General features: G+C 40.1%; 1 pseudogene; it reads right to left on the bottom strand.

Moving 5' to 3' along the window:
- The window catches only part of LOC116219060, a 12,047-nt pseudogene extending 717 nt beyond the window's left edge, over nucleotides 1-11,330 (bottom strand).
- Nucleotides 11,331-11,518: the final 188 nt, after the last annotated feature.

Consider the following 11,518-nt stretch of genomic DNA (forward strand, 5'->3'; position numbering starts at 1 on the left):
GCTCCCCTGCAGTGCATTTTCAGCCACTATGGCTTCTTACTACGTTCTCATTGCACACTTATGTCTCACACACTTTTGTCCAATTCGATTTTTTGTAGATGTAACGCTTCATCCCGAGATAGTGGTATGTTTATACTGAAATCCTTACTGTTAATTTGAAAATATGCTGTTTAATCAGCATTTGAGACTCTGATTTTGAAATTTGCATTTGAGATTTGTCAGGCAATGGTTTCACAAGTAGATCCATCAACTTCTCTGATTAGAAGGAAGAAAGTCTCAGTTTAAGTATCCTTGGTCTGACAGTAGAAGGTGTTAATCTCCAGGCCCACGTGACATGGGTCACACTAAATAACAGTGACTTTAGAGACACATGGTCCCAAAAACATTCAGTTCTTCTCCTCTTAGAGCTCAGCTTCACACATACAGCTCAGGAACAGAGTCACACATGTAACAACCAGATATACTTCAAGAGGTTCTTTGCTTAAACCAGCAATAAGGAGTTCTGTTCCAAAACGACCTAAAAGGGAGGCAAAAACCTTGCAAACACCACAAACAGCCCAGTTGACACTGATAGAAGCTTGCCAACACACTAAGTGGTGTCTTTTGGCAGTATAGCTAACAATGTCATGCTGTGAAAGCTTTTCTTCCAATTTTGCAGGGTTTTCTAGCCCGGTATACAGACCTACACAGTGCTTATCCTGGATGGCTAATTGGAAAGACACAGGTGTTAATCTGTCCTTCACATGACCATATGCTATCAAAATGAATTTGAGCATGGTGCCAAAACTGATTGCCTATAAATCCATACCTCTAAAAGTCTCAAATGGTTGCATAATGTTACTTTAACTTTCATTCTAACTCTAAGATCCACAAGGGCATAAACTACATATGAATCATAAGGTATTGTTTCTGATTTTCATTCCACCACACCTTATTCTTCAAACCCTGGCACAAGTGTGACCTGTCATTAGGGCCCAAACCCAGTACACAAGTTGTGACCTATTATTAGGGAGCATCACTTCCACATCCTTTCTCTCTCTCTTTCTGTGTGTGTGTGTGTGTTTGTGTGTGTGTGTGTGTGTGTGTATGCCATATGTTTTCTGTTTCAATATAGCTCCAAAGATGAGAACTTTGAGCAAACCTCTTCCCACACGCAGAGCATTCATGAGGGTTCTCCCCAGTGTGGATTATCTGAAGTCAGTACAGAACACACCTGTGGTTGATCTGATGGCTGGTTGCACTTGTGGGTTTTGGGGAAGCTTTTCCCACATGTAGAGGACTACTACAGATTTTCTCCAAAGTGAATCCTGTGATGAACCTTTAGCTGTTACTGTAAGATTTCTAAAATCATGAGCATTTGCCTATTTGTGTTATTTCATGTTGGATAAGATCTTAGGGTGCAGGGAATCTCTTGTCACTTGCACTGCACTGATTGGGGCATTTTCTCCTGTATGTATCTTTCAATACTTCTTCACATGTGGTCCTCCTAACGAGCCTGCCGGCATGCGTGATGAAACCACTACAGATGATCCAGCACGCGGCGGCACATCTGGTGTTCAACAACCAAAGAGGGCACACGTCACCCCGTTCTCATTGAGCTCCATGGCTGCCTGTAGGTGCTCGCATTACGTTCAAGTCACTTATGCTTGCTTACAGAGTGATTGATTGTTCTGCTCCCCTACTTAAATGTCCGTGTAAGGGCAAATGTTACACCCAGGATGCCGCTCATGAGTGTCGTTTAGCACTGTCTGTGCAAGTACGTCAATCCAGACTATTCTCATTTGTAGTTCCACTTTGGTAGAATGAATCCCTAGCACTACCAGAGCAGGGGCGTCCTCTCTACCTTTAAGAAGCTCTTGAAGACCCAACTCTTCAGAGAGCACTCCCATCCTAAACTTGCACTTCGACTAGTACTTAACTTGCAGTTACATTCCTGCACTTCTTTTTTCTATTTCTTATGTAAAAAGTATTTATTTTTACACTAGGTCTCTATTGCTCGTTGCTTGACTGTTCTCTCCCTTGTTTGGACAGAAGAGTCTACTAAATGACTAAATGTAAATGTAATGATTAAAAGCCGTTCCACACTGAAAACCGTAGGCCTTTTACCTGTGTGTTGCTCTGATTACATAAACTCTTCATCAATTCAATTCTGATCTATCAGTCTTATTCATGTAAAGAAGGTTTTTTTTATGTGTATAATAGTGTCATAATAATAATAATAATAATAATAATAATGATAATGGACAAACAAATGAAGTAAAATCGTCAAAGGAAAAATATTTAAAAATAAACTGACAAACCTTTCAGTAAAAAATGTGATTTTTCTTCTCTCTTTTATTTTTATAAACCCAGAGCAAATATCTTCTGTTCTTGAGAAGTAGGTTTCCCTGATGTTGTTGTACTTATTACATTCTGTCAGGAAAAGAAACTCATCCTCCATACCCGATTACTACAGTGAGTGCAGAGTCTTTTCGAGGTAGCCATGTTCGTCTGTGTACCCTTTTGACAATGACAATGCTTTGTTCCACCACCCTTTCTGTGCACCCCCACCCCGCCGGACTCAACACATATTCAGCTGTTGCCAAGCTCACAGCCTTCACATGATGATCTGTTTATGGCTCATATCTAGACAGCTGATGCATACACTACTTTACTTGTACATGCGCTACTAGATGCTTGTAGATTGTAATTTGTATACAAGCACACACACCCTCCTCACCACCGTCACACACTTGAAAAACTTAGGTTTCAATCTTTATCCCAACACATGCTTCAGGCATGAAGAAATTAGCCGTAATCATGTTCATGACATTTTGTTTAAAATGAATTAAACCAAAGACATTTTAAAGAAAGTAAAAACTTTATCTGGTGTTATCAGCAGCACATCAGAACCGTGATCATCTGGTGTGTCTTGAGAGTACCTATTTGGCTAAAGGTTTCCACACTGAGAACACTGATACGGCTTTTCCCCAGTATGGATCCTCGGTGTGTCTTGAGAGTACCTATTTGGCTAAAGGCCTTTCACACTGAAAACTGATACGTTTTTCCCCAGTATGGATCTCTGGTGTGTCTTGAGAGCAGACATGTGACTAAAGCCTTTCCACACTGAGAACACTGATACGGCTTTTCCCCAGTATGGTCCTCTGGTGTGTTGAGACTATTTGGTTAAAGCCTTTCCACACTGAGAAACTGATACGGCTTTTCCCCAGTATGGATCCTCTGGTGTGTCTTGAGATGACCTTGTACTAAAGGCCTTTTCACACTGAACACTGATACGGCTTTTCTCCAGTATGGGTCCTCTGGTGTGTCTTGAGAGCAGACATGTGACCAAAGACCTTCCCACATGAGAACACTGATACGGCTTTTCCCCAGTATGGGTCCTCTGGTGTGTCTAGAGGACCTTTTTGGCTAAAGGCTTTTCCACACTGAGAACACTGATATGGCTTTTCCCCAGTATGGATCCTCAGGTGTGTCTTGAGATTACCTATTTGGCTAAAGGCCTTTCCACACTGAGAACACTGATATGGCTTTTCCCCAGTATGGATCCTCTGTGTAGCTTGAGAATAGAAGTGTGTTTAAAGGATTTCCACATTGAGAACACTCATGTGCTTTTTCTAGTGTGTGTCATCATATGCTCGGTTAGGTGTGAGCGATTGGGACTTCTTCTTTGATTCTTTTTTCCTCAGAGTTCCAACTCTTGTTAGATGGATCCTTTGAATTTCTCCTGTAATATTTTTAAAAGAAAAATAATGAAACAATATATTCTCTCTTCTCCTCTTCTGGTTTGCAATTTCTACAATACTGGCATATATTTTTGATTATTGGTTATTTGTTAGAAATGTACATCACTTGAAGTGACTTAGGATAAAAGTGTCTACTTAGAGCCTAAATGTAATGAAACAGAGATACACACACAGAATTACAGAGCTTTAGAAAAAATTATTACAGCACTTTCTGTCCTTTGAATGCAGGAGACAGATATTACATATATTATCCCATAAGTAAGGTATTCACAGCCTGAATAGGTCTGAATAGGCTTAATAGTGAAGCACAAGTTAGCCATTCTCTAAAATTCAACTATTGTAAACATACATAACACATTACATTAAATAAGCAACTTACTTGTAGGTGAAGAGTCAAAGTCATCATATCTCCTAAATCAAATTCTTCTTCAACTTTGATTTCCATTGGTGAATACCTTTCTTCTTTCAAGGTACTGGAGGTACATATACATTTCAGTCTTGCATTCACAATCCATTCCATGCTTTTCTTCCACTGTCTTACATGTAGACAGATACTTGTAGAAATCATCAAATTCTTCTTCTTTTATCTCCTGCTTCACTGAAGTGGGCATTGTGATGGTTTAGTAAATCCAGACATTTAAGACTTCAGTTCTGTTTGGAAAATAATTAAACTTGGTCAAACTATCCTTGGTGAATTACTGTATACTTCCAGAGCATCACAGTGCCAGCCTTTAAAAGGTAGTGTATTAATCTGACTCCACGCTGTGGTTATATAATGCTTCTTCTGCCTGACCTATTATCTTCTGAATTCAAACCTAGCCAATCAGGTTCAGACCTTTTGAAATGCAAACTAGCATGACAAAGGGTTATGGCAGGAATTACACGTCTATAGAACCGTTTACACTCTGATGGTCATAGCTCAGCCTGCAGAAACTCCAAAGGAGTGTAGTAGGGGCTGGGGGTGTGAACTGAAATGTGATGGGAAGGAGAGTGAAGATGGGTGGGCTGGTAAACTGAAGGAACTTCCATTCGTCTAAGCTTGTTTATACTCTATGTATAGGTGAGTATTATTTAGCATGTGTTTTTGTGCGTTGTCAATCATACGATATAAGGATAGAGAGAAGTTTAATATCAGACCTTACATACCAGTGTGAAGCTCCACTTAAAAAATCATGGAATTAAATAGAATTCACGGAACCAAACAAACTTACAAAGTACACAGAGGACATAATCATTTGCACCAGAATCCCAAACATTTACCCGAGTTAATTCTGAATACTTTACTTTTCATCTGTTTTTGCCTTACTGTGAATGGCAGTGGTGCGTCCAGCCTGTAAGATAAATTTGAATTATCAAACGTATCAAATGAAGTATATCAAATAAAAAAGCCAGACGAGAGAGCAAGTTAAAACTGGGACAGAGGTGTGACAAAGGCAGCAAAAGATAAATCTTAAGTGGTCAAGTCTGGGCACAAAGGAAAGTTTCCAGACATACATGTCAGCAGTTAAAAGCAGAAGTTCTGTAAATGGAAATACCAAAGAATCATGTTATAACTATGTGCAGAGTGGAGACATATTTCACAATCTAAGATCGTTAGATGGGGCGCAGGGCCAGATGACATCAAGAATTAGGCCTTAAAGTGAGCATCCTCTACCAGGCAGAATGCCAGGCAGAATGCGCATTCCCGGCTTGCTTGACTGTGCTTGAGTCTGTTGGGCAAGTTGTATTGTGTAGTACCTACCAGTAAAACTCAACTTGTTACAACAAATTGCTTCGTGTGGTTCCTCTCAAAAACAACACGACAGAGTATTTTTACTCTAACAAGCTCAACTACAATTCAAGTTTCAAACTCATATGATAATGTATCTTACTTTAAAAATACTACAAGAACATAAGCAAATCAGATTAAATAACAGCTATTCTGCAGTACTCAACAAAAAAAACATTGACGAAATGCAAAAGTTTTACAAAGCAACTTTCTCACATGAAGCTATTAGCATGCATGTCTGATGGTCATTGGCCATCAGGGTCTTAGCAGTGCCTGCCTCCAGTGCTCCCTGCAGTGCATTTTCAGCCATGGTGGCATCCATACATTTGTCTGATTCATTTTTTGAATGTAATGCTTCATCCTGAGCTTGGGTATGTTTATACCGAAAACCTTACTGTTAATTCAACATGCTTTTTAATCAATTGAGACTCTGTTTGAGATTTGCATTTCAGACTTGTTAGGCAATGTTTACAATTAGATCCATCAACTTCTCTGACTAGAAGGAAGAAAGTCTCAGTTTAATTATCCTTGGTTTTACATGGGAATGTTAATCTCCAGGCCTACCTGACATGGGTCACACTAAATAACAGTACTTTAGAGACACATGTCCAAAAACATTCAGTTCTGAAGCTTTCCACATGTAGAGGACTCCTACAGATTTTCTCAAAGTGAATCCCTAATGAACCTTTAGCATTACTGTTAGATTTCTAAAATTATGACATTAGGGATAAGGTTTTAGGTGCAGGGAATCTTTCGTCACTTGACTCCACTGATGGGGCACTTTTCCGTTTGTATCTTTCAATACTTCTTCACATGACACTTTTGATTAAAAGCCATTCCACACTGAGAACCAACAGGCCTTTTCTCCTGTGTGTATGCCCTGATGAACCTTGGGCTGTGATTTCACACAGACGGCATCTCTGCATCTTGAGCATTTGTAAGGTTTGTCTACTGTGTGTATTTCCTGATGTGTGTCTGGACAATTTAGCAAAACCTAAAACTCTTCATCAAATAAATTCTGGACAATCAGTCTTCTTCGTGCAAAGTAGATTTTTTTTGTGTGAATAATAGTGTTTCTAATAATAATAATGGACAAATAAATGAAGTAAAAAATCGTGAAGTGAAATATATTATCAAATAAAATGACATACCTTTAAGTAAAAAATGTATGTAATTAACCAAAAGTAAAGAGAAAAAACAACAATAAATGTGAATGTTTTATTCATTATTTACAGTTATGTGGTATTCTCTCTCAATATGTGGCAGGAGAGTAGATACTAGGAGATTAGGTGTTTGTATTCACCTATTTCCCCTAGGAGTGATTTTTCTTCTCTTTTCATTTTTATAAACCCAGAGCAAATATCTTCTGTTCTTGAGAAGTAGGTTTCCCTGATGTTGTTGTACTTATTACATTCTGTCAGGAAAAGAAACTCATCCTCCACTACCCGATTACTACAGTGAGTGCAGAGTCTTTTTTTCTCGAGGTAGCCATGTTGGTCTGTGTACCCTTTTGACTATGACAATGCTTTGTTCCCTACCACCCTTTCTGTGCACCCCACCCCACCCCGAGACTCAACACATATTTAAGCTGTTGCCAAGCTCACAGCCTTCACATGATGATCTGTTCATGGCCTCATATCTAGACAGCTGATGCATACACTACTTTTGCTTGTACATGCACTAGTAGATGCTTGTAGATTGTGTTTTGTATACAAGCACACACACCCCTCCTCAACACTCACACACTTGAAAAACTTAGGTTTCAATCTTTACCCCAACACATGCTTCAGGCATGAAGAAATTAGCCGTAATCATGTTCAGACATTTTGTTTAAAATGAATTAAAAAAGACATTTAAAGAAAGTAAAAACTTTATCAAGTATTATAAGGGCAGCACATCAGAACCGTGGATCCTCTGGTGTCTCTTGAAAGGACCTATTACAGCTTTTCCCAGTATGGATCCTCTGGTGTGTCTTGAAATGAGAATTCTGCTAAAGGCCTTCCCACTGAGAACACTGATACGGCTTTTCCCAGTATGGATCCTCTGGTGTACCTTGAGAGCAGACATCTGTCTAAAGGCCTTTCCACACTCTGAACAGTGATGTGGCTTTTCTCCAGAGTGTGTGATCTGATGGGAGGTGAGATGTGAGTTTGTCTTGAAACTCATCCCACAAGTAGTGCACAGATATGGCTTTTCCCCAGTATGGGTCCTCTGGTGTCTCTTGAGATGACCTATATGGCTAAAGGCCTTTACACACTGAGAACACTGATACGGCTTTTCCCCAGTATGGATCCTCTGGTGTGTCTTGAGATGACCTATTGTACTAAAGGCCTTTTCACACTGAGAACACGGATGCGGCTTTTCTCCAGTATGGGTCCTCTGGTGTGTCTTGAGAGCAGACAAGTGACTAAAGACCTTCCCACACTGAGAACACTGATACGGCTTTTCCCCAGTATGGATCCTCTGGTGTTCTTGAGAGAAGACATGTGACTAAAGACCTTCCCACACTGAGAACACTGATACGGCTTTTCCCCAGTATGGATCCTCTGGTGTGTCTTGAGAGTACCTATTTGGCTAAAGGCCTTTCCACACTGAGAACACTGATACGGCTTTTCCCCAGTATGGGTCCTCTGGTGTCTCTTGAGAGAACCTATTTGGCTAAAGGCCTTTCCACACTGAGAACACTGATACGGCTTTTCCCCAGTATGGATCCTCTGGTGTAGCTTGAGGCTAGAAGTGTCATTAAAGCAGTTTCCACACTGAGAACACTCATGTGGCTTTTTTCCAGTATGTGTCATCATATGCTCGGTTAGGTGTGAGCGATTGGGACTTCTGTCTTTGTTTCTATTTTCCTCAGAGTTCCAACTCTTGTTGGATTGGATCCTTTGAATGTCTCCTGTAATATTTTAAGAAGAAAAATAATGAAACAATATATTCTCTCTTCTCCTCTTTCTGGTGTGGAATTTCTACAATACTGGCTAATATTTTTGATTTATTGGTTATTTCTTGTCTACCAAGAGCCTAAATGTAAATATAAACAGAGATACACACACATGAATAACAGAGCTTCAGATCAAATGATTACAGACACTTTCTCTCCTTTGAATGCAGCAGACTACAGGTAGTATCCCATAAGTAAGGTATTCACAGTTCTACGTTCTCTCAATAGGTCTCATATTGTGAAGCACAAGTTAGCCATTCTCTAAAATACAAGTATTGTATAAATATATATAACACATAACAATAAACAAGCAACTTACTTGTAGGTGAAGAGTCAAAGTCATTATTTTCTCTTAAATCAAATTCTTCTTCACTTTGATTTCCATCGTGAATACTTTTCTTCTTTCAAAGTCATGATGGGTGACGTGTTCATTTCAGTCTTGCATTCACAATCCATTCCAGGCTTTTCTTCCACTGTCTTACATGTAGACAGATTACTCTTGTAGAAAATCATCAAACTCTTCTTCTTTTATCTCCCGGCTTCACTGAAGTGGGCAGTTGTGTTGGTTCAGTTAAATCCAGACATTTCAGACTTCAGTTCTGTTTTGGAAAAAAATTAAACTTTGTCAAACTATCCTTGATGAATTACTGTATACTTCCAGAGCATCACAGTGCCAGCCTTTAAAGGTGAGTTTATTAATCTGACTCCACGCTGTGGGGTTAATATAATGCTTCTTCTGCCTGACCTATTCTCTCTCTGGATTCAAACCTAGCCAATCAGGGCAGGAGCTTTTGAAATGCAAACTAGCATGACAGAGGGTTATGGGCAGGAATTACAGGTCTATGAGAACCGTTTACACGTCTGATAGTCCTCAGGTGGGCATGGCCATAGCTCAGCCTGCAGAAACTCCACAAAGGAGTGTAGTAGGGGGCTGGGGGTGTGAAGTGAAATGTGATGGGGAAGGAGAGTGAAGATGGGGGTGGGCTGGTAAACTGAAGGAAGCTTCCATTCTGTCTAAGCTTGTTTATACTCTATGTATAGGTGAGTATTTATTCAGCATGTGTGTTTTGTGTGTGTGTGTGTGTGTCATATTGATATAAGGATAGAGAGGAAGTTTAATATCCGACCTTACATACCAGTGTGAAGCTCCACTTCAAAAATAATGGAAATAAATAGAATTCATGGGACCTAAAAAACTATTTTTTGCGAGTACACAGGACATTATTATTTGCACCAGAATCCCAGACATTTACCCCAGTTAATTCTGAATATTTTACTTTTCATCTGTTTTTGCCTTACTGTGGATGGCAGTGGTGCATCCAGCTCAACTACGATTTAAGGGTTTTGACCTCATATGATAATGTATCTTACTTTAAAAATACCACAAGAGCATATGCAAATCAGATTAATAATAATAGCTACATTCTTGGCAGTACTCCAACTAAAAAAACATTGACGAAATGCAAAAGTTTTACAAAGCAACTCATCCTCAACATGAGGCTATCAGCAGTGCTATGTCTGATGTGGTCATTGGCCATCAGGGTCTTAGCAGTGCCTGCCTCCAGTGCTCCCCTGCAGTGCATTTTCAGCCATGGTGACATCATACTACATCCTCTTTGCACACTAATGTCTCACACACTTTTGTCCAATTAGATTTTTTGTAGATGTAACGCTTCACCCCGAGATAGTGGTATGTTTATACTGAAATCCGTACTGTTATTTTAAAAATATGCTATTTAATCAGCATTTGAGATTCTGATTTTGAGATTTGCATTTGAGATTTGTCAGGCAATGGTTTCACAAGTAGATCCATCAACTTCTCTGATTAGAAGGAAGAAAGTCTCAGTTTAAGTGTCCTTGGTCTGACAGTAGAAGGTGTTAATCTCCAGGCCCACCTGACATGGGTCACACTAAATAACAGTGACTTTAGAGACACATGGTCCCAAAAACATTCAGTTCTTCTCCCCTTAGAGCTCAGTCTCACACATACAGCTCAGGAACAGTCACACATGTAACAACCAGATATACTTCAAGAGGTCCTTTGCTTAAAGCAGCAATAAGGAGTTCTGTTCCAAAACGACCTAAAAGGGAGGCAAAAACCTAGCAAACACCACCAACAGCCCAGTTGACACTGGTAGAGCTTGCCAACACACTAACTGGTGTCTTTTGGCAGTATAGCTAGCAATATCATGCTCTGAAAAGCTTTTTTATCCATTTTTGCCGGGTATTCCAGCCCGGTATACAGACCTACATAGGGCTTATCCTCATCATTAACGCCCAAACCCGATACACAAGTTGTGACCTATTAATAGGGAGCATCACTTCCACATCTCTCTCTCTCTCTCTATCTCTCTGTGTGTGTGTGTGTATGTGCCATATGTTTTCTGTTTCAATATATCTCCAAAGATGTGAACTTTGAGCAAACCTCTTCCCACACGCAGAGCATTCATGAGGGTTCTCCCCAGTGTGGATTATCTGAAGTCAGTACAGAACACACCTGTGGTTGATCTGATGGCTGGTTGCACCTCTGGGTTTTGGGGAAGCTTTTCCCACATGTAGAGGACTACTACAGATTTTCTCCAAAGTGAATCCTGTGATAAACCTTTAGCTGTTACTGTAAAATTTCTAAAATCATGAGCATTTGCCTATTTGTGTTATTTCATGTTGGATAAGATTTTAGGGTGCATGGAATCTCTTGTCACTTGCACTGCATTGATTGGGGCATTTCTCCTGTATATCTTTCAATACTTCTTCACATGTGGTCCTCCTGCCGGCATGCGTGATGAAACCACTACAGATGATCCAGCACGCGGCGGCACATCTGGTGTTCAACCAACCAAAGAGGGCACACGTCACCCCGCTTCTCATTGAGCTCCATTGGCTGCCTGTAGGTGCTCGCATTAAGTTCAAGTCACTTATGCTTGCTTACAGAGTGATTGATGGTTCTGCTCCCACCTACTTAAATGCCCTTGTAAGGGCAAATGTTACACCCAGGATGCCGCGCTCGTCTCATGAGTGTCATTTAGCACTGCCGTCTGTGCAAGTACGTCAATCCAGACTATTCTC

This window comes from Clupea harengus, chromosome 24, assembly GCF_900700415.2.
Source record: "Clupea harengus chromosome 24, Ch_v2.0.2, whole genome shotgun sequence".
Classification (NCBI taxonomy): Eukaryota; Metazoa; Chordata; class Actinopteri; order Clupeiformes; family Clupeidae; genus Clupea; species Clupea harengus.